Source organism: Mirounga leonina, unplaced genomic scaffold, assembly GCF_011800145.1.
Source record: "Mirounga leonina isolate KUSES-001 unplaced genomic scaffold, KU_Mleo_1.0 Mir_180, whole genome shotgun sequence".
Lineage (NCBI taxonomy): Eukaryota > Metazoa > Chordata > Mammalia > Carnivora > Phocidae > Mirounga > Mirounga leonina.
Genome location: NW_023270469.1, coordinates 27,620,527 through 27,648,058, shown reverse-complemented (window position 1 = coordinate 27,648,058; position 27,532 = coordinate 27,620,527). Strand labels below are relative to the sequence as shown.

The 27,532-nt window shown below is 51.8% G+C and overlaps 1 protein-coding gene and 1 non-coding gene across 4 annotated transcripts in view; both read left to right on the top strand.

Moving 5' to 3' along the window:
* The window catches only part of GNAO1 (G protein subunit alpha o1), a 171,055-nt gene that overhangs the window by 109,248 nt on the left and 34,275 nt on the right, over positions 1 to 27,532 (top strand). The gene's annotated exons all lie outside the window — the stretch shown is intronic.
* Positions 19,473 to 19,579, top strand: LOC118023900. The gene has a single exon (XR_004682925.1). It is a non-coding gene; the product is annotated as a U6 spliceosomal RNA (small nuclear RNA).

Here is a 27,532-nt window from a genome sequence, read left to right as displayed (position 1 = left end):
TATGGCCCATCTGTACCTCTTTCCCTCCTCTGTAGCATGTCCCCATAATATATATATTGGGGAGAGTGCGATAGGGTGTCAAATGATGCATATTATCTGCTCACTAGGTACTAGTTACTGATGTTGTTAGTTACTAGGAAAAACCGCATCATATCATATAACTGTGCCAATAGTCCTGTGAGAGGTATTATTAATGCCATTTTATAGATGAGCAAAGAAGGCCTAAGTCACTTGTCCAGCTAGCAGCAGAGCCAGGCTCTGAGCTCGATGTGCCTGACTCCGAAGCTGGGCTCTCCAAGCGGAGTCCAGTTACAGTCCTGGCTCTGGGCCTAACTAGGAGCAGGCCACATCCCTCTCTGAGCCCCAGGCTCCCCATGTGCCTGGGGCAGGGGACCAGCTTAGTGCTTTGTGCAGGACCCAGCCTATAGAACTTAAGGACTACTGTCCTCACATCAACCACTGCAGAAGACTTTGCTTTTTTTTTTTTTTTTTTTTTAAGATTTTATTTAGTTATTTGACAGAGAGAGACCCAGCGAGAGAGGGAACACAAGCAGGGGGAGTGGGAGAGGGAGAAGCAGGCTTCCTGCCGAGCAGGAGCCCAATGCGGGGCTCGATCCCAGGACCCTGGGATCATAATCTGAGCCAAAGGCAGACGCTTAACGACTGAGCCACCCAGGCACCCCAGAAGCCTTTGCTTTAAAAAAACAAACCAAAAAAAAAAAAAAAAAAAACTAGACAGAATGTGATCTAGATGCCTGTAAGCTTTGGCTCTCCCAGATCCTCTGCCTGGCTCAGGAATCTCACTGCTGTCTTTCTCCACAACACCTGGGTACTTCGTTGTGACCAGGCTTCAGACTAACCCAGAAACAGACCACCATTTGTTTATCTATTCATCTGTCGATGGACATCTGAGTTATTTCCTTTCTGGGGATAATAGGAATAATGCTGCCAAAATATTGATGTACAAGTTGTTGTGTGCACATGTTTTTACTTCTCTTGGTAAATAACTAGGGAGTGGAATTGCTAGGTCATATGTCAGGGGTATGTGAACCATATACGAAGCTTCCAAACTCGGTCCAAAGTGGTTGTACTATTTAAAACTCCGTGAACGACGTGGGAGAGTTCCTGCTTGCACTGCCCTGTCATTGACACTTGGAACTGTCAGCCCTATTCATCTGAGCTCTTCCAGTTTGTACGCAGTGGTATTTCACTGTGATTTTCATTTGCATTTCCTGATGACTAAGGGTATTTAGCGCCTTTTAATGTGCTTTTTGGCCATTCATATACCCTCTTTTGTAAAGGATCCGTTCACATCTTTTATTCTTTCCTTTTAATGGGATGTCTTCTTATTATTGACTTGTAAGAGTTTTATAAAAAATGTATCCTGGATCCAAGTTCTTTGTCAGATATATGTATTGTGAATATTTTCTCCAGGCTGTGGCTTGCCTTTGCAATGAACATTTTTAAACGGATGAGTGAATGTTGATGTGTAGACTCTCAAGCTTCCCAGCCTAGCCCATACCTCCCTTTGGAGCGTTGGGAACCCCTTTACTAATTATTTCTGTCTGGCTGTGGAACAGCTTTATCTGCAGGTAAAGAGGTGGAATGGCTTTAGGGCTTGCATTTGTGACTCTGCAATCAGAAGGTCTTGGGTCCTAGTCCCAGCCCTGCGGATCCTTCACCTCTGCACTCCGAGCCTTGCTTTTCTGGCTTGGAAAATGGCAACAGTGAATCCATTCTCCTCGGCTGGTGTGAAGATAAAAAGACAAGATGGTTATAAAGCACCTAGCGAGAGCACATGAAAGCCCCGTTGTGCCTGTCAGCCCCCCTGTCGCTAAGACCTCTCAGCACCCGACCCCAGCCACCCCAGCTGGTGCAAAACTGGCCGCACAGCGCAGCTTTCTTCTACCTTCTTTTGTTCTTTGACATAAAACATGATGTTGGTTTCAGGTGTACAGCATAATGATTCAATATATGTATGCATTGTTACTCTCCTTCTTTGTACTGAAAACACCGCCTCCCTCCCAGTTTCTCAGGCCAAAAACCTCGGACTTCCCCTTCCCCTCACTTCCTGTTCCAGAATGGCTCCTGATTCATCTTTGTCTCTCTGTGCAGGCCCCTGCCCCAGTCAGGCCTCCTGCTCTCCAGCACTCTTGGAATTACTCCTTACCAAAATGGTCCCCCCTGCCTTCGGCCAACCCCATCTTGCGCTCCGTGCACCACGGCCACCATTGCCAAAGACTTCCTTTCTGAGCCAGAAACCGGGGCTCCTGGGGTGGCTGTTTGGGGGAGACCACTTTGTAAGGGCAAGGCTCAGCTGTCACTAGCTTCTTCTCTGGTTATAAATAACAGGCTCTATTCTTAGCCCACCAGCCGTTAGCTCTCCTCCTCTACCTTCCAGATCCTCTGTCAGGGACCTTGGCTGTCCTTCTTGGAGACAGGCCATTCCTTGGCCTTTGGCAGGACCCATGCCTCTAATACGTGATCAGAAAATTCAATTATAAAACCAATTACCGATTTCCTGAGCTTTACAAGGGAGACATGAAAGTTTGATTAAGTTTGAATTCCTGTTTGGCCGATCGCCAGCCAAGGCCAAATGGACTTGTGGGAGATTTTTGTTGTTGTTGATCCTGTTTTGGTTTGCGGGGCGCACTCTTGGGGTGGGGGGAAGGTGCATGGGTTTTGTGTTGTGGGTTCCCCCACCGCTTGCTGAGTGGCTGCTCCCTGTTGTGATGCAGGAGATGTAAATCCCCCAAAGACCCGTTGCCAGGGCGACAGGCTGCAGGGAATCGAGCTCAGCTAAACAAAGTCCTTTAGCTTTGAAGTGAGCAGCAAGTTTCTCTTGCGGAGTCCAGTTGTAGTGCCCTCACCAAAGCTGCGTTCAAGGGCGCCTGCACGAACAGGGATCCAGAAATGGCTCGCTGGTCACTGTAGAGTAGCTTCAGCAGTGTGCCTGCTTCCAGCGCCTACCCGGGGACACACAGATGCTGAGGCCTAGGGTCCAGAGGCCAAAAGGCCGTGCCTCTGCCCAGGTGGTCACCTGTCCCCAGAACCTGCTGGCTGGCTGGCAACTACAGCTTGCCGGGCCCAGGCAGCAAGGACCCGGGGCAGGGAGGGACTGGAAAGCAAATCTTTGTGTCTAGTCAAAGTGCTTGGGTTTTCAGGGACTTCTGGAAAACTGCACAGAGCCTGTGGTGGGAGCTGGCCGAGGCTCCAGGTCAGAGTTTGAGTTGGTGCTGGGACCCAAGTTCCTTCGCTAGGAGCAAAACGAGAGGCTCCTAGTTCTCTGGAAGCCGTAATCATCCCAGAACTCTTCCTACAAGAGGCATATAATCCAAAAAGTGGTGATGGAGCCCCACTCAACACTGTCTCCCCCACGCCTTAAATGCCCCAGTTAGAGATGGAACCCTTTGGGTTTTAAAGGCTTTTAGGTCTCTAGGAATCCTGGTTAAAGTGCTAAAACCCCTGGATGGAGAATCATCTTCCAGCGATGATTAGCCATCAACCAACTGAGAAAGCAGCCCTTTTGGGCATAGGATATGGGATTCCTTGTGCCCAGGGTGGGGGTCAGATATATTCTCCCTGCCTCCCAGCTCAATCAAGGCCAGGCCCAAAAGTCACCCCTTACACCAGAAAACAGCCACACCTCTACTGTGACGACCCACACCTCACAAGGCACTCACACCATGCCCCGCATCCCTCCCGCAGCCTCACCAGCCAGCCCACCTTGACCCCCATTGCAGATGAGGCAGCAAGGCTCAGAGAGGTCAGGGGCCTTGCCCAGCATCACACCGATGGGGAGTCCAGATTCTGAACTGGGACCTGGGACTTCTGAGTCCTACCCAACCCTGTTTCTTCTGCACACACAGCCTTCAGCTGCATTGAGGCCACGGGCACAGTGTACCTACTATGTTTGATTGGTTGGTTTGTTTGTTTGTTTTTACAAGGTGAGAATTTTTGCTAAGGTTTGAATTCGAGGGTGGTTTTTTTTTCTTCTCTTTTTTTAATGAAACTGTTACAGCTTCCCGGTGGAGCTGTAATTGGGAAATTCTGGGTTAGTCAGCTAGGTAGAACTGACAAATAACCAGGCAGTGCTGGATGGAGTACTTTTTCCCTCCTTAGAATTCCAGGTTTTACCAAACTGGGGGGAAGGACTTGTGAAGACGAGGAAAATGTGTGTGGCTGTGCTGGGCCAGGGAGGGCAGAGTCCCTCCTTTATGTACAAGTAGACAATAAAAATGTAGTTATCTTTGTGTGGGGTGATCTTCTATATGCGTAGACATCAAGTAGTATGTGAGAGGTGGGAAGAAACAGCTGGGAACCCAGGTTGGGGTCCAGGCTTTGGCAGGAAGGGTATTAGTAACCCAGATGTGCCTGGACAGGCCCCACTGTCAGCCTGCACTTCTGAGTGACAGTGATCACGGCAGGGCAGTGCCCAACTACCCCATAATGGGAGCTTTGTGCCAGACCCTGTTGTTTCTGGTGTCACTGTAACTGACACGCTCCATTTTAATAGTGATGTATCTTTTTAATATGACTCCAAAAAATATGTAACCCATTCAGCTCATGATCACCAAGATATTAGAAGGCCAAAGTTGGGACTTAACTTTTTTCAGAAGTGAGTTAAGTGGAAAAAAAAAAAAAAAAACCACTGTGCACAGAAGGACAGGGTTAGTTCAGGGATCAGGCAGGACTTCTGAAAGCAGGACAGAGAGGACTGAAGTCTGGGAATGCTCACCCGCCCAGAGGAGCGCGCTGAGTCTGTGATCCTGCTCATTTTACAGATAAGGAGACTGAGACTCAGAAGGGGTGAGTGACTTGCCCGTGGTCACACAGCTGATGGATGACAGGCCGGCCTGACTCTAAAGGCAGGTCCGTGGCCCCAGGGTGGCTCAGAGCACACAGCCCAGGTGAACGTTCTTGTCTTTACTCCCAAGGTGAAGCCCCTTTCTGGGGCTCTCTGCTGGAGAAGAAGGCTTTTCTGGCTCTTTACAGAAAGGTTAGTGGAGGTGAATCCCACTCTGGGGAAGTGGGGCCCTGGGCCTGCTTCCTCCAGTCGGCGTCTAATTCTTCCAAATAAAAGCCTTTTCAGAAAGGGCCTGGCGCGGCACTGCATGTGACTGGCGGAGCGGCAAGTGCCAAGCTGTCGCTGTGCTGCCTGTCCCAGCTCCGCCCCCACCAGGGCCCCCCTTTCCTCCCTTTCTCTTCTTCCCCGGCCCCTCCCAGCTCTTCCTTTTCTTCTTTCGCTCTTGCTCTGAATCACTTTTTCCAATAAGCCGTCTACTCAGTCTATCAAATAATTCCCTGAATGATTTCTAAAAGCCTCCTCCTGATAACTGAAGCCTCGGAGTTGGAAACACATTTCTATTTATGTGGGACCAAGACTTCAGCACATTATTAAATTTTCATGAGGCGCCGGCAGAGGATGGTGAGGGCCCAGCATCTTCAGCCGGTTGGGGAGAGTCACACTGGCAACTTGGCCAGCCTTCCTGCTCCACTGGGAGAGATCAGCCCTGTTTCCCTGGGCCCCAGACCATCAGAACAACTCTTGTGGCTTAGGAACCATTTGGATCCCTCTCTTTTATGATTGACCAGGGTCCTAACCAGAGATTCTGGGGCTGTAACCCCCAAAAGAAAAGGAAAATTGGTGTGTGTGTGTGTGTGCGTGCACACGCACGCCCATGTGCATTTGGATGTATCGTTCTGGGTGGGGTTTTGTGTATGTTTGGCTGTGTGCTTTCTCTAAGGAGAGAGCTTCTAGCTTTCTCAAAGCCCCCTCAAAGGGACCACCTATAATCCTGAAAAGTTTCCATTAAAGACCTACTATGTGCCAGCCTGTAAGCTGCTAGCTGAAGCCTTTGAGAAGAGTAATTCTCATGGAAATTCGAGCTCAGAGAAGAAAAGCAAACAACTAAGGAGAACAGCCATACTGTGGTGTAACAATGGAAAGGATTTAAAGAAGCAGGTGCAGTAAATGGGTGGCTGCTTGAAGTCAAGGTGGGAACCCCCTGGCTTTTGTCACAGCTCACCCTTGGCCAGCCACGTGGCACAGAATGGCTGACATCCACTGGCTGCCCACCGTGTGTCCCATGCTGTCCTAAAAGCCTTATATTCGTCCCTGGCATCCTTATGACACCGCAAGAAGTTGGAACTATTTAGCAGATTGGATTGCTCGGGCTTGGTGAGGTCACACAGAAAGTTAGTGCCAGGACCAAACTGTAGGGTTACCCACCTCCAGATGTCTCACTGGGTAAAATACTCGCCTCTCCAAACTTCAGCTTTCTCATGTGTAAAATGGGATGATTCCCTGTTTGGCTTATCCCAGAGAAGCAAAAAGAATATCTTTTAGGGGCACCTGGCTGGCTCAGTTAGTAGAGCATGCAACTCTTGATCTTGGGGTTGTGAGTTCAAGCCCCAGATTGGGTGGGTGTAGAGATTACTTAAATAAATAAACCTAAAAAAAATTACTTTCCTAGGCAACTAAGCCAAAAAAAAAAAAAAAAAAAAAAAAAAATCAATCAATATATATGTATATCTAAAAGAATATCTTTCAAAACATAAACTTTTATACAAATAGGTCTGAAAGTCACCCCCTGCTTTTGGCCTGGCAGCCCTTGATGGAGCTGATGGCGTGTCTGTGGCAGGACCATGGGCGTTCCTGAGTTTTCATGGACTGCTTCAGGGCTACCAGATGAACCACCGATGAGACGAATTCTACTTAAACCTCATTTTACAAATTAGGGTCTGCCCCGTCTCCCACCAACTTGTCAGGGTTCCCAGCGAACTGCCGTGTCAGTTCCAGAAGCCTGACCCCTGCGCCTACGTCCGGGGTGCTAGTTCTCACCAGCCCACTCGCCATCCAAGTGGCTCTGTCTCGGCGGAGTGCAAGGCCACATCCCCCTGGACTTCCAAGAGCTCTGAGGCCAGCCTCTGTGGCCATATGAACACGGGCCAGCTGATGCCGACCGTGATCAGTCCTGGCCAGTGTCAGCAATGGTAACACTGTCAGAATACGGTGGTCTAGAAGACGGAGCTTTGGCCCCCGTGAGCAATACAGTTGATTGAGGGTTTTCCATTTCGAGCCCCCGGGAATATTACTGGACTGTGTAACACACTTAATGAAGGCCCCTGGGGTGACTTGGATGTGCCTCTGAAGACCAAGACGCGTGGTAGAGCCGGAAGCACAGGCTTTGGGGATCGGGAAGATCTAGACACGCCCCAGCACTAGCTTCCGGCTCGGGGAACCTCTTCGGCTCCATTTTCCTTGGCCTTGCTCTCCGTTGCTTATCCAGGGGATGAAGGGGCCACAGGAGGCAGAGCCGTGTTTCTGTTGACCCTTCTACCCCAGAAGCCAGTGATTTTTTTCATTATTTTTATGTGTGTGTCTATGTATAAAGAGAGATTAGCAGTTTTGTTGTTGTTGTTTTTTAATTTGGCCGTTGTGATTTTTTTTGTTTTGTTTCGGTGAGCTATTTTTAGCTAGACTCCTGACTTAAACTTTTTTTACTGTTCATTTCTTCCAAGCGGAACACAGCTCAGCCATTGCGCTTGATTGAAGGGTTCAGTCGGAGCAGCTCTAGACAAACGTGATTAATAAAGCACAGTGGCCATTATGTTGAGTTCTTACCATGTATCACGCGGAGCACTTGACTACACTAACTCATTTCAAACTCACAGCACGCGATGAGGTGCATGCTATTCTCATCCCCATTTTACAGATGAAGACAGACTCAGAGAGGCTAAGAAGGCCTGGTCCCCAGGTCCAATTACTGCTCACAGTGTTGGCTGTCTGGAAGCGTGGGTGTGGGCCGAAAATCCTGGGGCCCTGAGTGCCCCCACCCGCAGGTCCCGCCAGCCTCATCTGGACAGTGGCCCCTGTGTCCTGTCTCATTCGGATGTGAGCAGTCTTCTCAATCTGCAGCTCAGAATCTTCCAGTCCCACTGACAGCCCCCTCCACCTGCAGTCCTCAGTCTCAGGACACCAGTGCCAGCCCCAGCAGGCTGAGGTTCTCTGGGCCCTGGCAACTTGGCAGTGCAAACTGTGGCCTCTCCCCAGGGGGTTTCCATGACCACCTGCTCCTTCCCTCACCGCCAAGCCCCACTTCCCGCTTCCCCGCTAGCCTGAGCTTGCTCCCACCTTCAAGCTGGGAGCCACCCAATGGGCCACCATTGACCCTGTAGCCTTGAGCCAACCCCTTCCTCCCCGTGCTTCACTTTCCCAACTCGTATGATGAGGGAGCAGAGACAGCATCATCATGTCTAAGGGCGCTTCCAGTTCCGACATCCCCCCAAACCTCTGCCATCTCTCATCTGGTGACTGCAGTAAACTCCTTGGTGTTCTCTCTGTGGTCACACTTCCGGCTCTCCCACCGCCCTTCCATGGCTTCCCACCACACCCAAAATAGGAGTCTAGCTCCTTTCCATGGTCAGCAGGGCCCTGCGTGATGGGGGGGGGGTCCCACGCAAGCTGCTGCTCAGAAGGGGCCTCAGGCACAGCCCACCGCCGCCTGCCCTGCCCGATAACCTTCACTGTGTGTACCCATTCCTCCCCTAACCTGTGTCCTTAACTTTAGATGTATGTCTTGCCCTGACATTTCCCTTTTCTTCTATGCCCCCAAATTATTAAAAACAGCTGCTTCTAATTAATTGAGTGAATCATGGAAAAACACTTTTTTTCTATCTATAATTAATGCCACCTAAAATTTTTCTGGGAGGATAAAATGCTGTGGCCAGCATCCATCCGGCACACACCCAGTGCATGTCATCTAGCTTCCCAGCCTCAGCTCATGTAGCTCCCAGCACCATCTCTGGAACTCCCCCTGGCCTGAAACAGGACCGCTGAGGGCCAGTCAAGGTGAAGTCTGTGGGAAAGGGCCACAGGCGTCGTAAGCAGCCTTCCACCACTAATTCTGCCACTTCGGACAGTTTCACAGGATCACATTCAGAGAGAGGCAGAGATGTGGCGTGTCGGCTACTATTGACCACCAGCCCTTGACTCTGGCAGCCCCTGCTTATCAATCACAGCACTGAACCTCGCCTGACTCCTCTTGGGTAACCAGTGTCCCAGGGAGGCAGCACCACGATCAGAGTTGGTCCTTAAGTTGAAGCCAGCTTCCCACCTCTGGTCTACCCGGTACAGCTCCCTTACTTTACAGAGTACAGCAGGGGAAAGCAACCTGGAAGGCCGCAATAGGGAGAACACTTATTTACACCCCAAATCTTCTAGCCCCCTGGTATACAATGCTTTTTGGCTCTTTCCCTACCAAGTTCATTTGTTCAGCAAATGTTTACTGAGCCCCTGCTGTGTGCCCAGCTCAGTGGTAGATCCTAAATGCAAGAAGGAGTCTGATGTAGGAGTTCAGGGTCCAGGGAAACACATACCCTAGAAGGTGGTAAGAGCTATACTCAGTGCCACCCTTATTCGCGGGTGGGGGGGCGGTGGGCAGGCAGAGATCCTGCAACCCCAGACTTCAATGAGCCCCTCGTCTCTGCCTCACTTGTTTCTCAGGGGCTTGGCCCACCAGCTGGACACCTGTGTTCTGTTCACTCCTTGCTAAAGTCCTTGCCCCCAATTCCAGTCTTGTCTCTAGGGATGACCAAGACCTGTAGCCATCCCAGACAGAGCCCTGGTCCCTCTTTGTTCGAGCTGGTACTCTTGAGGTGTTCGTCATTTACTCAGTGGATCCAGGGAGATACAAATTTTCTATTAATGAAAATGTGTTTCTTTACTGTTCAAAATAAGGGGTAGATTAGATGCACTGAACATAACATCACGTTTTTCTTTTTAATTAACATTAACATTTTTGGAGCTGAGGCTCTCATGTCCATCAACTGTAATGAGAGAAGACTGGTTCCCCACAGTTCCTGAGGGGGGAAGGAGCCCATGTGGACATAATTACAGAGTTAGGCTCAAAAGTCAGTTTACAAGTTCCTTTTCTCTCCCTCTCTCTCTCTCTCTCTCTCTCTTTAATGTTGGCAAGCATTCTCCACTTTTCTGAAGTCCATGTTCTTTCTTCAGTTTTCATTTGCAGGACAGGTCTCCCCCACTACCCGAAAGCAGAGTGTTCCTATGAAGTCTTTTGTAAGCCAAAATGATGTAAAGCAAAGAAGCAATTACTATTAATTTATATGGAAAAAATTTTGAGCATTGCCAGACCCCCAAAATAACCTTATTTTTAGCTTTTCTGATACCTTGAAACACAGCTTGCTAACAGGGGCACAAAATAAATGGCGATAAAGCACAGAGGCTCAGAGACACATTGAAAGCTACGGCGGCTGAGAGGCTGGGTGCAGTGCCCGGGGAAGGAGCTTGGCGGGGCCCCTCTTGCTACTCGGGTACGGGCTGCCTCTGTCACAGCTCCCTGCAAAGGAAATACTGAACGCTGGTTTTGCCTGGTGCCTTTTGTTTGTTTGTTTGTTTCTGTAAAAGCGAAAATCCTCTTTGGATGACTTCTGGTTAGTGAAAACAGGTACTAACATGGGTCTTTCGTAAAAGAGAAGTGGCGTAACGTGAACTTTCGAAAAGCAGAGGATCCCTATGTTCCAAGCCAGACTTTAAGAGCAATATCAGAGGGTTTGGAATTGAGATAAAAGAACAAACCCCTTCACCCTGCAAACAGCCCTGGCCTGGGCATGACTCAGTTGCAGAATTTCTCTGAGCACCCATCTCGGACTGGCTGAGAGTTGGTGCATGTGCATTCCACCCAGATGTGGCTGTGTCAGTGTCCAGCTGACAGAGGGAGGCCCCCGGGGAGGACGCTGCCCCCCTCTGCTGGAGTAGGGCCAGAACACTTGCCTGCAGTTGCCCGCATCCAGGACAGGCGGGGGTCACCCGGCACCATATTTCCATTCATACCTGTGGTATGTCGGCACCTCTCGTGACCAGTCTGCCCCGTAACCTCGCTTCCCCACATTTCCTGTTGAGGTGAGCAGGCTCTGGGTGGGCCTTTCTGTGCTTTCTTGCCCCACCTTCAGCTCCTTCTTGTGCCGCTGGGCCTCCTGAGGATGGGGGGGAGGCACCTGGTATCCATCTCAGCTTACGGCCTAGAATGCATTCATTCCACAAGTAGCACCTTGTGAATGAACCAAATGGGCAACAGAGCAGATGCAGGCCCTACCCTCATGGATCTCACCATCTTTCTAGGAAGAGAAAGAGTCACTGAGGAAACAAACATATATAATTACACGTTGTGATAAGTACTAGTCAAGAAAAGAAGGCTGGCAAGGGAACAGCAAGGAACACCTGCTTTAGACGGGGAGGGGCATGGTCAGGAAGAGCTTTCTCTGGGAGTTATATTTAAACTGAGATTGGAAGAAGAAATAAGAAGGAGCCAGTCCTGCAGACTTGAGGTAGTAGGAGGAGCCATGCAAAGGCCCTGAGGTGGAAATGAACTTGCATGTGTGTTGCAAAGCCTAGAAAGGGGGGGCAGGGTGGCTGGCAGGTGGTTAAGTGAGGGCAAGGGTGCCTCAGGATGAGGTTCAAGGGGAAGCAGGACCCAGACCTTGCACTGTTTTGTGGGTAGAGTTTGGAATGATGGAGAGAGAACCCCCGCTCCCAGCCCGAAAGAAGAGCCCAATCTTGGGAGCTGTGTTAATTTGCTAGGGCTGCGTCAACAAAGTACCATAAGAACCATAAGTACCATGGGTGGCGTGAAAAACAGGACTTTATTTGGAGGCTAGAAATCTGAGATTGAGGTGTCATCAGAGTTGGTTTCCTCTGAGTCCCCTCTCCCTGGCTTGCAGATGTCCATCTTCTCCCTGTGTCCCCTCTGTGTGTGTCCTAATCTCCTCCTAAGGACGCCAGCCATAATAGATTAGGGCCTAATCTGAAGACCTCACTGTAACTTAATTACCCATGTAAAGACCCTCCCTCCAAGTACAGTCACATTCTGAGGTATTAGGTGGTTAGGGCTTCAATATATGAATCTGGGGGGGACACAATTCAGCCCATAATGGGAGCCTTCCCTGACATACTCCCCTAGAGTAGGCTGGGGTTGTGGATCAGCCATGGTAAAATGCCTCGGGAGCCCAGAGGAGACCCATCCTAAGCAGCCTGCCCTCTCTTTGTCGAAGGAGATGATTAGCATGTTCAGGGGCGTCAAAGACTTAATGGCACCAAACTGAAACTTTTTTACCCACGATTAGTCAGAATCCTTGAAAGAGAATTGGAAACTTCCCAGGTGTAACTCAGTGGTATTAATATAGGGCCCCAGTGGCCCCGGACTTTGGGGACCTCCTTCAAGCCCGCCCGCCGGGCAAGGCAGCCAGCAGAGTCTCGACAGGAAAGCGAGTGACAGGCTGAGTGAGGAAGGGGCTGCACCCCCGGGTGAGTGGCCGGGTGAACGCTGACTGGGGACAGTGCTGGCCAAGCCAGCCAGCCTCCGCAGTGTTCCCTCCCGACCCGTAGCAGAGCCCCTTGCCAGGGAGAGAGGTCCGGCAGGTGTTGTGCTGCATTAAACGGAGGAAGAACCCTCAACAGACATCCTAGGAGAGCTCCCAGATCAGTGTTTTCAGCCTCCCGGGGAGGCGGGGAGGCAGCTGACCCCAATGGCTGGAGGATGGAGGTGTATGCAGACCAGCAGATCAGCCTCACATTGCCCCTGCCCCCACCTTATGCTGAAGGTAAAAATAACTACAAGGGGAGAAATGTCCTAGAGAAATTACCTTGAAATTCGGAAAACATGAAGCCTGGCTCCATCTAATTAAGATGACATTTTGCAAAGGGGGGGTCAGGGAGAGGCCTGGTGGCATTTTAAATTGCAAGCTGATTGTGCAGCCTCTCTAATTTTGGTTCTGAACAAAGTTTCCAATTGGAACAGAGGACCGACTTCAAAAGCATCGCCTACTGCTGGCCAGGCAAAGGGAGTGAAAAGAGCAGCATGGGGCCTCTGGGCACAATGTGGCTGGGACTGGAGCAAAAGCTTGGGGCCGCAGGGGGCCCCAGCCCTCGGGAGCCTGCTGTGCCTTTTAGGGGATCAGTGGACCCGATCCTGGGAGGAGAGCTAATTGAAGCAATGGCCTTGCCCTTGAAGAATGAGCTTTTGTCCAGCCTGGGCCATCTTGGGGGCACTTACTGGGCAGAGCTCTGGCCTGGGCTGGCTGTAGACATCGCCCCACCCCAGTCTCCCCTGTGCTATAGAAACAGGCCTGGTTCTTGTGTAATAGCCCCCAGCATCCTCTTGGGGAGGGGCCACTCCCTCCTGGGGATTCCTCCCTGCTGCCGCCTCTAAGGCCCAAAAGGTGGAGAAGGCCCCACCCCCCTTCCCTCCCAGACTCCTGGAGGAGGCAACACCTGTCCCTTTCAACTTGGAAGGTGGAGGATGGGCCTCCGAGTGGGAGGTACAGGGGCCAGCTGGCCCAGGGAGCCACCCAAAGTGCAAGATACTGTTCTGCTCTCTGGACAGAGCCACCCTAGGTGTGATGAGCCAGCTTCCCGCAGAAGCTCCTTCGTGTCCCTCCTTTTGTGCACCCTATATTAGCTCACAAAGACGGCTTGACCAGGCCGACTTTCGTTCCTGCAACTACTACTCATACTACCGATGCTGATCTCCATGCATGCACGCACGCCTGCGCCCACACTGCATACCTTAAGCCGTGCACAGTTCAGAGAGCACGTTCATCCAGACCCTGGCCTCTCACTCACCCTGGGACAAGAACACGGCGTGGAGAATGCCACCATTTATAGTTGAGGAAACTAAGTCACAGAGTTGAAATGCTGTGCCCTTGGAGGCCAGACCCTGGCATTTCCCACAAATCCAGGGGCCTCATGTCACTCCCTCCCACTTGCTTCCCCTGACTTGTCCCCCACCCTCCTGGTGACCCACCGAGGTCTCTGTGCCATTCATTCCCTCCGCTGTCCTTGTCCCTGTCTGCAAAGGTCGTTACCCAATTCCTCTGAAGGGAGGGCGGCAGGGTGGTGAGGTGGCTGAGGAGCATGGGGTAACAGAATGGGTGGCCTCAGTTCCAAATTATGGGAGCCATTGAGGGCTGGGGTGTGAATTAAGTGCTTTCTTGACAGATTAAAGGGACAGAGCCTGGAGGCCAGGAGACTGGCTGGGCTAGACCCCTGCTGTCATCCCTGGAGGAGAGGCAAGAGTGACCTTGCAGGGAGACGGAAGGGGTCAGAGTTTAGACCTTTCTGGGGGCAAATGACAGTTCTTGGGAATCAGACTGGCTGGAGGGACAGAGGAAGGGAAGAGAGTGGAGCTGGCCTCAGGGTCTCCGGCTTGCGTGACCAGAAGCATAGAATTATCACTGCAGAGGGGCCATGTGTCCCCAAAGAGTGGTGCAGGCATTCCTGGGGGCACACATGACCTGGCCGTTCACACAGACCAACAGCTTTTGTTGGAGGACTTTTATGTATTTCAGTGTATATTAGAAAAATTAGCACACAGACCTCTGATTTCATGGATGTTACTGTTTAGGATAAGCTGATTATTTAAAATGAGTCCATTTGAGGTCATTTTTAAAAATTAAGGGAATAGCAGCGGTCATTTGCTGCTTTGGCGGCAATCCTTCCTTTGGGAAGGAAGGTGGTGTTGGAGACTGTGGCCCAGGAACCCAGGTGCAGGGGAGAGGGTGGGATTGACCAGGAACATGCCGAGCCTAGTGGAGGAGCCAGTAAACCAACCAGAGGTCAGGTGGGATCACTCGGCAGCCCCCTGCACAGAGGAGGATCTGCTTAAATGTTGGGTGGAGGGACAGGGACCCACACGAGAGACAGCCCGCAGTGGACTGACGTGACCTGGAAGACAGCATCCTGGCCAGGAAGCAGCATCCACAGGGCCCAGCACCCCGAGAGAGGAGAAGTGAGCAGACAGCAGCGGGGGATGGGGAGAGCAGTGGAAGCCCCCGCCGGAGGTGGGCAGGGAGGCGGCAGGACAAAAGGAAGAAGCAGGGAGGACAGTGGCTTGGGGGGTCATCGGTGTCGGGGACGGACTTAGGATGGGAGGCCAGAGCATGAGTGTAGGTGGAAGCCAAGGGGAGAAAGAAGGCCCCAGGGAAGGGATGGAGGGGGTGGGTGGCAGGGTGAGGATGGAGGGTCAACAGAGGTGGAATCAGGACCAGACTGCCCATCCCCACCTTTTCAGAAGGTCAAGTCTTAACATGGAATGAAGCCCACAGTGGTTTTCCTTTGGGGGGGTTTGCTGAAGTTCATCTGGTGGCTGGGTGAGGGCTCAGAGGGTTGGGAGGGGGCAGTTCTGGATTTGGATTCAGTGGCTCCCAGGAAGGGGTTGTTCTCCCCCTCCCCAACCCAGTCCCCATTGGCACACAGAGAGAAGGGTCCTACAGCCCCTGTTTGGAGGGCACCCACCTCACTGGAGGACAAGTGCCCACTTAGCCATAAGGCTGCTGGGGACAGGTGGGCAGGACAGGTGTCCCTCCCTCCTTCCTTCCGTCTTCCCTGCTGGCCTTGGTGCTGGGCACTTATCTTTGCGCTCCCTTTTCAGAGGACATTGGCAGCTAGGAGAGAGGAAGTATCCAAGACAACAAAGCTGCTTAGCAGGCCAGAGCCCCTGGTTCTCCTGCATCTGTGTCCTAGCAGTTTGGGGCAGTCCTCTCAACAAAGTTGAGGCCTCAAGTTGGCTGCTGGGGGTGCGGAGATGGGGGGGGTCGGTCAGGACAGATTCCCTGTTGCCGTCGCCCCACCCAAGTGAAGGAAGGCACAGGTGCCCCGTCCCTTCCAGTGAGAATATCACACACGCCTTGGGAACTGAAACCCCCAGGGGCCCATTCCCTCTTGGAACCAAAACCAGGGAACAAGGAGGCAGGCACCGACAGAGAAGGAAATGGGAAGTCTGTGGCCGAGGAAACCTGGAGCCCACGGTCTGCCCCCATCCTGTGCTGCCCCCAGCAAGCAAGTGTACACTCCCAGGAAGTCTGGGTGGTTCTCCAAGCCTCCCAGAACCCCAAGCCAAGGCCCTGCTGGTGGGAGAGGGTCAAAGCCAGGCAGAATGCGGAGGATGTCCCCAGCCCATCGCCTAGGGGCTGGAGCCGGATTCATTGCTCCTGGGCATGCTCCTTCTGCTCTGCCCCGTGCCTGCCTATGCCCCTCGCCAAGGGAAGATGCTTCCCAAGTGGAGGAAGTGGGCAGATTTTAGCTAGCATGATGGATGCACATGTCAGAACGTCAGATTTTTATCTCAGTAGTTCTTAACTTTAATGCATATTAGAAAAAGATAAAAACTGGGGTGCGTGGGTGGCTCAGTCAGTTAAGTGTCCGACTCTTGATTTCGGCTCAGGTCATGATCTCAGGGTCGTGAGATGGAGCCCTGCGTTGGGCTGAGAGCTCAGAGCGGAGTCTATTTGAGATTCTCTCACTCTCTCTCTCCCTCTGCCTCTCCCATTGCTCGAGCGCCCGCACATGCACTCTGTCTCTCCATTTCTAAAATAAATAACCGATCAAATATCCTTTTGCATATATTATTGTTAGTGAAACTACACTTCCTTTCTCTTAAAATAAGTTTAAGTAGATGCAAGTCGAAAGAAAAACATGAAGTCAGTTGTGTACAAGTGGGTATCCAAAGCCAGCCGAATTTCAGCATCATTTTTTGAGCCCCTGCTTTGCACCCTGCAGCATTCTGCAGATTCAGCGGTGAACAAAAGTCATGCCTGTGGCAGGCATGGGAGTGGCTGAGACACAGGAGGTGCTGCCATGGGGCCCCCTTTCCTGTTCGCAGGGGAGTGGAGTGGGATCACAGATTCTTTGCTATTCCAGAAAACTGGCCTCTACCTTTCTTGGGCTTACTGAGAGGGCAATCTGTTTCCTGTCCAGGAAGCAGGAGAGGAGGAACCCTAGCAGGACACGGACAGGGGCACCCCTAGCTACTGCCATGAACGTCGCCGGCGTTTCCTGGCTCAAACGCAACAGAAGGTTCTTTAGTCTAGGGCAGGTGCTCTGGGTGGGTGGCTCTCCTCCACACGGTGATTCATGGGCCAGCTCCTTCCATCTTATGGCACCACCACCGCCCAGGACTCTGTCATCACATGCATTCAGGGGACGCACTTATATCTTAGGAGCCTTGGCCCACAAGCGGCGCACTTCACATTCATACTCCATCAGTTCCAGCTCAGTTACAAGGCTGGTGGTGGCCTGCGGAAGGGTCTCTAAGCCAGAGGCCGCGAGAGGGCTGAAACTAAGCCTGCCTTCCCCTTGCCAGATTGTGCAGCCCGGAGGAAAGACTCCTTTTTCCTAACCCCAACAAAGATGCTGTGGGGCTGGCTTCTCCCTGGCTGGGACCAGGGCAGAGGACGTGGGAAAGGAGAGAGGAGACAGAAGGACAGAGTAAAGCAAGAACGGCCTTGGAGGGGAGAGGAACCTGAGCCCAGGGGATACCAGGTGGCTTCCCCTGTGGTCCTGCCGTTTCAGACAGTGAGGGCTGGCCTGAGCCCCTGCACACCTTGCCCTACCTCTCTCCTCAGTGAGCCCCGTGCAGCAGAGTTGAGCCTCAGGCACTGAGGCCCCTGACTACCCTCCCATGCCCAGGTCTGTGCAGCTAGGGCCTTGTCCTTACCCCATGCCCTTGATCACCCAGGGTCAATGTCAGGGAGATGAGGAGTGGGGAGGGGAGGCATGCACCCTGGTCCCGGGCCTTGGAGAGAGCCTCTGAGGTGGTTGCACCCAGGCCGGAGCAGCTCCCATCCCCCTGGCCTGAGCTGCCTGCAGACCCCAGGGGCTGCGGCTGTCCATCCTCCCCCCACTGCTGACCTCACGTGAGAGACGGGCCCCCAGAGGCTTCACCCAATTCCCAGCCTCCCCCTGCCCTGTGTTCCTGTCTCGTGGCCAGGCACTGGGGGCCAGCGGAGCCGGCATCCAGCCTGGTCCCTCCATGCCTTCTGCCTCCTGTCGCCCCCAGGTTGGCCCACTGGCACTCTGCCTGGCCCAGCTGGGGTACAGCCACGGCTGCCACTCTGCCTCGCCAGTGTTTTGGTTGACAAGACTATTTGTCACCCTTGTTTTTTCACAACTGTCGCCATCCCACCTGCCTCGTGTGTAAACAGCACCAGCATCAACACACTAACACTGGGTCCCCAGAGCGGGCACCAGCTGGGAGCACCATCCCCTTAGCCGCAGGGCTCAGGGAAGCCAGGGGTGGCAGGCGGAGAGTGTCCCGGGTACCAGCTTTCCCAGACCCCGCCCTCAAGGAGAAACTGGAAGACCAGGGCTCTGGCCTGGCGCCGCCCCCAGGCTTGCTGGGTGACCTTGGACAAGGTCCCACCTGCTTTACACAGGCCTCGGTTTTCCCCTCAGAGCATGAGGTGGGAAGCAGTGCTGTGTGAGCTCTGGGGCCAGACAGCTGGCGTTAAAATCCCCGCTGGACCCCCTACTAGCTGAGTGACCTTGGGCCAGCTCACAAGCCATCCGACCTCTGGTTTCTCTCTTCATGAAAGGGTGAAATGGTAATACTTACGAACATTCATGAACTAAAGTCCACAGGAAGTACTCGCTAAATACAGGCTCCTCTGACTCTGTCTTAGGGCCCCTCCTTGGCAGCCAGAGTTCTGAACAGGCGTGTCCATGCGTTGTCTCTGTGTGGGGGTCTGTGTTCCCAGCTCCAAGGCTCACAGTGGCCACAGTAGGAGCCTGGACTTGCCGATCCTCTGGACCCGGTTGGTTTGGCCTGCCCTGGGCCCTCACCCCAGAGGCTCCTCCTGAACCCCAACCCTGGCAGCCTTCCACCGGCAAAAACTTGCAATTCTCAGTTTTCTAACCGAGGGATGTTGGCTGTGGCTCTGTGTCCCACCTCTCAGCCCATGAGGGGTGTGAGTCAGCCACACTTCAGCAGGGGGAGCCCTCATCAGCTGGCCCTTACCTGTCTGGAGGGGGGTGGGTCTTGAGAGACGATCTGCTCGCCCCCCCCCCCCCCAAGGGGGAGGTACATGCTACCGTTCTGTGCAATGAGACGGCTTGAGCGCGGAGAGGAGATGGTGAACAGAGTCACCACATTGACTAACATGGCTTCACCACGTCGGAAAGTGATTCCTTCCTCTCTGTCAGCCTCAGAAGCTCAAGAAGAAAGTCTCAGGCTGGTGCTAGTTTTCTCCTTAACACCTGTGAATTCTCCCCCTTGTTAACAAAGAGAAAACGGCTTTAGGCCGAAAGCCTTCAGCAGGCAGCAGGATCCTGCTAGAATTTAACATGTCTGCTTTCATTGTCATTATTCTTATGTGTATCTTCCATTTAGAATACTTCACGGAGGTTTTCCATTTACTGTAAGGATGTGAAGTTTATAAAGTACAAAGATGTGTCTAAGAAAATTAATAACTGGTAGTCATCAGGTGAAACAGGACTTTTGTTGAAGTTATAAAGATGCTAGGGGAGAATGTTTGAGAAAGAATGAGCTGGTCTAGTGGTTCTCAAACTTTGTGGTTTGGGGACCCGTTTAAACTCTTAAAAAATTATTGAGGACCCCAATTTTGTTTATGTATGTTACAGCTATCAATTTTTATTGCATTAGAAATTAAAACCAAGAGTGCTCGCTTCAGCAGCACCTATACTAAAATTGGAACAATACAGAGAAGATTAGTATGCCCCCGGCACGAAGATGACACACAGATTTATGAAGCATTCCATATTTTATTTTCTGCTTCTATCTCATTTTTTTTCCCCCTTTGGTGGGGGGTGTTCCTAGAACAGTGCCTGGCACATAATAGGTGCTCAATAAATATTTGTTGTTTGCTGAAAAAAAAAAGAGAAATTAAAACCAAGAAAATTTTTAAATCTTCATTCATTTAAAAGTAACGATGATAAACCAATTACACATTAGTATAAATAACATTTTCTGATTACTAAAAATGTTTCGGTAAGAAGAACGTCATTGTTGTACATTTTTGCAAATCTCTTTAATGGCTGGTTTAATAGAAGACAGTTTGGTTCTCATATGTGCTTCTGCATTCAATCTGTCATGATGTGTAGTTTTGGTTGAAGAAGAGGACTAAAATTTGTCCACACATAAACACATAGTTGGAAAAGGAAGGAATGTTTTACTAGCCTTTTCAGATAATTCTTCTGTGAAACTCACCCAAACTGGACAAGTGGTGGTGGTTTCTTAAAGGATGGTTGCAATCTGAAACTATATCAGTGACCCTTTCCTGTGCTGTTACATTAAAATCCATCAGTCTCTCCAACAAATGGTGCTGGAACAATCGGGATATCACATGCAAAAAAAAAAAAAAAATCTAGTTACAGGCTTTCCACTTTTCACAAAAATTAACTTGAAATGGATCACAGATAGATCTAAATGTAAAAAGCAAAACTATAAAACTCCTCAAAGGGAATATAGGAGGAAATCAAGATGACCTTGGGTCTGACAATGACTTTTAGATACAACACCAAAGTCACGATCCATGAAAGAAGTAGTTAAACTGCTCTTCATAGAAATTTAAAACTGCTCTGTGAAGGCCACCGTCAAGAGAAGAAGAAAAGCCATGGGCCGGGACAAAATATTTGCTAAAAGCATGTTTAATAGAAGACTGGTGTCCAAGATATACAAAGAACTCTTAAAACTCAACAATAAGAAAACAACCCAACTTGAAAATGGGCCAGAGATCCTAACAGACACATCACGGAAGAAGATGTACAGATGGCAAAAAGCATATGGAATGATGCTCCACATCATATGTCATCAGGGAAATGCAAATTAAAACAACAAGCTACCACTACACACCTAGCAGAATGGCCGAAATTCGGAACACTGGCAACTCCAAGTACCGACAAGGATGTGGAGCAACAGGACTCTCACTCATTGCTGGCGAAAAGGCAAAATGGCGCCATACTTGGGAAGACAGTTTGGCAGTTTCTTACAAAATGAAACATACTCCTACCACAGGATCCAGCTTTCAGGCTCTTCCATATTGACTCAAAAGATGTGAAAACTTTTGTCCCCACAAAAACCTGCACACAGGTGTTCATAGCAACTTTATTCATAATTGCCAAAACTTGGAAGCAACCAAGATATCCTTCAGTCGGTGAGTGGATAAGTAAATTGGTCCATGCACACAATGGAATACTCTTCCACACTAAAAGGAAATGAGCTATCAAGCAATGAGAAGACATGGAGGAAACTTCAATGCATATTACTAGGTGAAAGAAGCCAATCTGAAAAGGCTGCATACTGTATAATTCCAACTGTGTGAATTTCTGGAAAAGGCAAAACAGTGGGGACAGTAAAAAGATCAGAGTGGTTGCCATGGGTGGGGTGAGGGGAAGGGATGAATAGGCAGAACATGGAGGATTTTTAGGGCAGTGGAAATACTCTGCACGACCATAATTTTGGATACATGGCATTATAAATTTGTCCAAATCCATAGAATGTACGACACCAAGACTGAACCCTGAGGTTAACTATAGATTTTGGGTGATTATGATGTGTTCATGTAGGGTCATCCTTGGCAACAAATGGACCACTCTGGTGAGGGATGTGGATAGTGGAGGAGGCTGTCCACGGATGCAGGCAGGGGTTATATGGGAAATTTCTACCTTCCTCTCGATTTTGTTGTAAACCTAAAACTGCTCTTAAAAAAATAAAGTCTCTTGAAAACATCCATTGATCTACTTTGCTCTTTGAATGGGTCTCTTAACCATGCATGATTTTTAACACCATTTTGGTCATTTGGAAAATACTAGTTCAGAGTTACACGGATCTTCCAAATGTTGACACGTTTCAGCATACAGTATTAAAAACTCACATTTGATAACTTTGATACTGATCTCATCAGAAGAGTCTTTAGGTAATGGGAAGCTGTCAAGTTCATGGTGGTAAACACAAGTTTCCAAAACTCTTTCACTTGAAAGCTGGAATTTTTTTTTATTTTGGTGATAGATATGTTCGTTGTTTTCCTTGAAATGATGGGCTCGCTTGGTTCGTTTTTAGAAAATGTCTTCCAGAGACCAAATCCGAATTACCCTTGTCTCTCTGTCTGGCATTCTTTTAAGTAAAAGTGGTGTCCCATGAATAAAGGGACTATTTTTGCTGGCAGCTCAGTCTCACAAGTGCCTTTCCTCCAGAAAACCATCATCCTTCGGTTTGCAGAAGTGTTTTATGCATACTTCCCATTTCATCACACAGGATATGAAAAAAATGGGTACTCGGGGTAGGGACTGTTTTTTAATTTGTGGTTTTTACTACTTCATCAAGGGCATTCTTAAGTAAAAGTGGCATCTTCTGTGACGCACCGTGTGAATGCAGTCTGGTGGTCCTGTTTCTCCCCCGTTAGCTCGGGGGCTAGCTTTTTACCTCCTATGGCTTTTGCACCATCAGTACAAGCAGGTAACACTGTTAGAAAGGGAAAAAATAGCATCTTAGTATTGTCCTGAACACAGTTTTGATCTTGTGGACCCCCTGCAAGGACCTCAGAGACTCCCAGGGGTGCAGACCACACTTTGAGAACCACTGGTGTAGCCAATCCCTTCCTCGTGCGTTTGGGGACCCTCGGACCCAGAGGGAAGCTGAGGCTTGCCCAGGGTCCCAGAGCCAGTTGGAGGCAGGGCCAAGTCTTCTGACACCTGACGCACTGCTCTGGGCCATGTCCCTGAGATCCTGGAAGCAGGGTGACAGGCTCCTTTTTGAACCAAGGCAGTATCTGATCAAGCTAACGCTGAATGGATGCTTCCAGTGAGGGGACAAGGAGACAGGAAGGAGTATCAATGAATAAGCCTGGGGAGGGGCACCAGTCAGCCAAACCTGTCCTCTTCCACATTTACCTGCCTTCCCCTAACCCCTGCCATGTGTGTGGTGGTCTGACTTCCATCTTCCCTCTTCCATAATTTTGTTGCTAATATCTCCCAGCCGAGGCGGCTCTAATTAAACTATTCACCATCGTCACTTCATGTTCTGAAGAGACAAGGTTGGCCATTATCACTTTTCTTTCCCTTTGACTGAGCTCTGTGTGGGTACTTTTATTCTGCCCTTGTTCGTTTCTTAGAAATTTAGCCTCTCCAATTTTAGTTCTTTTCTCCTATCTTAGAACATTGTGCTCAGGAGACAGGCGGCAGAGGGCGAGGGTATCACAGATTTGGAAATTTCTGTCCCGTTCACCTTAAAGTTTATTTTTGACTGAACAGTGCCTGCGTGGTGGTTCAGCTGTCCCCCGCACCCCTGTCTAGGAGAGACACCCAGGAGGTAAAGACTGGCAGGTTCTGGACCCGCCCAGGGGAGAAAGGCACCAAGAGAAAGTGGTTGACATGTCAGGCTGTCCCAAATTGGGTGATGGTGGGAGCTTTGGACAAGGGGGAGTCTCCACTTCATCCCTGGGGATCTGAGGTGATCAGAAGCCTTGGTGATGTAAACATACCATTGCGCCCCCCACCCCGCCGCCACCGAGGGCCCCGGCAAGCCTCCATCCTGCATCCCCCTGTCTCTGCCAGTCACCTGCATGGCCCACCCATCTGTGCGCTGGCAGGCCTCTCCACAGGCCCTCACTCCATTCGGCACCAGCCTCAGCACCTCCCCCCTCGGAAGCTGTGGACTGACTACTGCCCTTCACCCTCCAGTCTCCCTCCGCAGCCTCGCACTGGACGCCCTGCCAGGGTGGCCTTGGGAGACAGACGAAACGAAGCCGGGAGGTGGGGATGGGCACTGAGAGCCCAGCGCACAAATGCAGGTGCTCCCTGGGGAGGGCTGGGAGCGGGGGAGGCAGAGGGAGAGTGTCCGAGGCGCCACACTCAGCATCAGCGTTTGCTCTGTGGGACTCTGACTATCAGAGCTGTCCCACTGTGGGACCAAGGCTGCCTTCAGCCCTCTCCGTGGAGGTGCACACGTTCACACTCAGCGGCCCGGGACCAAAGCCCCACCAAGATGCAGTCTGTGTGGGAGCCCCTTGGGCCACCTGTGCAGGCAAGGTAGCTATTCCTAGTTTTTTTTTTTTTTTTTAAGATTTTATTTATTTATTTGGCAGAGACACAGTGAGAGAGGGAACACAAGCAGGGGGAGTGGGAGAGGGAGAAGCAGGCTTCCCATGGAGCAGGGAGCCCGATGCGGGGCTCGATCCCAGAACCCTGGGATCATGACCTGAGCCGAAGGCAGACGCTTAACGACTGAGCCATCCAGGCGCCCCGCTATTCCTAGTTTAATGACTAAGGATCACATGGACCTCCAAGCCCCACCATTGTCCTCAGGCCCTGCCGATGGCCGGAGGGGCACCTGACGCTCTCGAGGACCCTTCCGTTAGGGTCTCTGCCCTTCCCCCTTTAATTCCCCCCTCAGGGAAGACCTGTCTCTGGACTGTGCCCTGCTTTCTGGGCATGGCTGACCCCTGACTGCCCGTCCCCTGGACACACCTCTGTCACATCCCCCCCACCTACACCAGTTTCTCCACCACGCCCAGCGCTCACTCAGTTTCTGCCTCCCAGGAGGCAGTTCGGCTGATGTGTCTGATGCCCCCACTGACTGCAGGCTTGGGTAGGCAGGGTCCAGGTCCTGCTGGCTGATGGGTCCCCAGCTCCCAGCCATGGGCTCAGCACGGGAAGACATCTGGCCAGCCGGTGGTGAAGGAACAGTCACTAGACTAGCTCTGGCTCCTTCTGCTTCCTTGCGGCCGGGGCCAGGAGTAGGACACCACGACCAATTGGAAGGGCTGGCAGATGGTTTCCGAGTGGGAACTTTTAGGTGTCGAGTGTTGGATCCAGTGAAGGGGTCTCAGAGGACTCAGGCCACAGTCTCCCCTATAAGCCCCAGTTCTTGAAGATAGATAGTGAGCCAGCAGAAAGAGCTGCTTCTAAATAATTGGAAGATCCAAGGGTTTTGAGGCTGGAAAGAGTGTGATCCTTCAGAAAACCCCAGCCTTCTCCACCTCCCCAGGAGGCAGCCTGGGCCCCAAACAGAGAAGGGTCTCAGAAGGGCTTAAGACAAATCCCTGAAGATTGCAGGCCGCTGACAAAGATGGGGCCCTGGGCAGAGGGAGGGAGAGCCAAGGGGGCAGTTCTCCCCTGCTGGGTTTGAGGCACCAGCTAACCGGCTGGGGAGATTCAGGCAGTGTGTTCTTTTTTGCCAAACGTGAAAGTTCTTAAGGCCGAGACTGTACTCGTTAGTGGGTGTATGATGGATAAATGAGTAAATGGGTGGATGAATGGGTGGGTAGCCAGATAGATCAAGGAGGAGTGAAAGGAATGGGCATGCCAGTGAGTAATTACGGGACAGACAGGTGCTGTTGTAGGATAGAAGGGAGGCAAAGGGACGGATGGGTGGGTGTGTAAGTGACTGGATGGATGGATGAACAAGGGTAGCTGATGGGTAGATGATGAAACGGATGGGTGGATGGCTGAGGGGGTGGATGGATGGATGATGTTTGATGGGTAGGCACCCTCGGTAGGTAGTATAGGGATGGATGGATGGATGGATGGATGGATGGATGGATGGGCAGATTTGATAGGAGGCAAGATTAGAAACTACCAAATCCTTGGTTCTGCTTCAGAATCTTTCTGGGGACCAGGAAGGTTCCCTTCCCTAGAGCAAATGGGTAGACCTATGACGTCCCCCAGCTTCCCCCAACGACCCTGTGAACTGACAGCATGCTATAGGCACTTAAGCCCAAGTAAGAAAGAGCCCCAAGGATATCTGGCCTTCAGCCATTAAATGCCCCACTGTCACCACTCACAAACACAACCCACAAATGGCCAAACTGCCCCTGGTGGGGCACCCCGTCCCTGAGGGGCACAGTGAGAGAGCCATCCGCCAGCCCAGGGCCAGGAGGGCTGGCCCCTGCCAGGGGGTGAGGACGCAGCCCCGCTCTCCTCCTCTGCCCCCACGGTCCTGAGGCTCCGCCGCAGACAGGAAGGGAGGGCTCTCCCTTGGGTGTGTGTGAGAGAGAGCACGACAGTCGTGCTTCCTCAGGGGTACAGGCCTGGGTGGGCCGGGAGGACAGCTACTGAGTGCCCGGCATGTCCCTCTGCCCCCCATTCTCCACCTGCTGGGATTGCAGTCGGAGGCCAGGCCTCCAGCGGCTGGGGTCTCTGTGCCTCTTCCCCTTGAGGAACAGCGGGGGCAGCCCCCCGCAGCCGGAGGAAGGCCCTGCCTGGCCCTGCCCTGCCTGGTCTTCTGTGCTCAGGCTGTCTGCCACGCTCCCACTCCCGTTGTCCTGTGTACTCCTGCCCCCTGGCGGGAGCCAAGGTAACTGCAGCACACAGGGCTGCGCGGGGCGGGGCGGGGTCAGGTGGAGGCTTTCCCTGCAACTAGAGGACTGGGTGCGTGTGTGTGCACGCGCGTATACACGCATGTGTTCACACTTCACTTAGCCTGGGAGATTAGAGATGGAGCAAAACTCTGAAAGATCCAAGGCAGGTTCTCAAATGGAAGGGGTGATTATTATAATTACTGTGATTATTGTTATCAAGATGATCATGCTTGCCTGGAAAGTCTTGTACAAAAGCAGGCTTATTTTATGTCAGCTTGTTGTTTGTGTCTGAGGGACTTCATCTTTGCTTATAATAACTAACATTTGCAGGGCTCTTTATGTTGCAAAGCTGCGTCACATCCCTAGCCTGTTTCATCTGCACAGACAGCTCCGGGAGGTGGGAACTAATCAGGGAACAGAGGCTCAGAGAGGTGACGTGGCGTTGTCCAAGGTCGCAGGGCGAGAAAGCTGCAGAGCCAGGATGTGAACCCGGGTCACCTGACCAAGGAATCCTGCTCACTTCCCCACCACATCCTTTGCCTCTTATCTTTTGTGAGGGGAGAGGCTCTTTATTGTACCTGAGCTCCAAGCCTTTTTGCTGCTGTCTCTTGAAAAGTGCCCAGTGCCCTGAAGAGAAGGGAAAGGTTTGGAAGAACCAAACATTGAACTGAAAGTGCAGGTAGCCATCCCGATTTCAGCTGATGAATACACCCGGACACGTCCAAGCTCCTGGCAGCGTCCGGCAGGTGAATGGAAGTGTGTGGTGTTGGTTCCGGTGGCTGGAACCAACTGGTTCCAGCTGTCCCTGGTCAGCACTCACTAGCACCCCCCAGCGTGGCCCGGCACAGACACGCACCAGCCGCGTCTCTGGGAGGGTTGCGCCCGAGAGGCCAGCGCAGGGGCTGTCTGTGGGGGGTGGCAGCTGGGAGCCTGGGTGGGCAGACGGGCCAGGCCCCCGATGACCTTGGCAGCCCTCGCCCCGTCCTTGTGGCATCGGTTCCGGCTCCTGGAACTAGCTGGCTGATTACAGATGGCTTTTGGGAAGGGGAGCCCCTCACTCCTGGACGCCAGTGGGCAGTCGCACTGATGACCCTGACAGTGCCCTGATTGTCCCCTGAGTCTCAGGTGCTGCTTCCCAAGCATACTCATGGCCGGTCCCGAGCAGCCCAGGTCCTCTGGGGAGGCCCCTGGCCTGTAGGTCCCAGTGAGGGACCCCTGTGTGCTGTCAGCTCAGGGGCATAGCCACTCCCCCCCACACCCTGGCACCCTGTTCTCTGGCAGTGGCCCAAGGCAGCCCAGCTCTGGGAAGCACCCTGTGCTGAGCTCCCCACCCCACCAGACAGTGGAGATGTCCCCTCGGCCCTGTCTCCACATGCCCCTCCCTCCCTCCCCCTGCCCACCCCTTTCTCCAGACAGTTTTCTC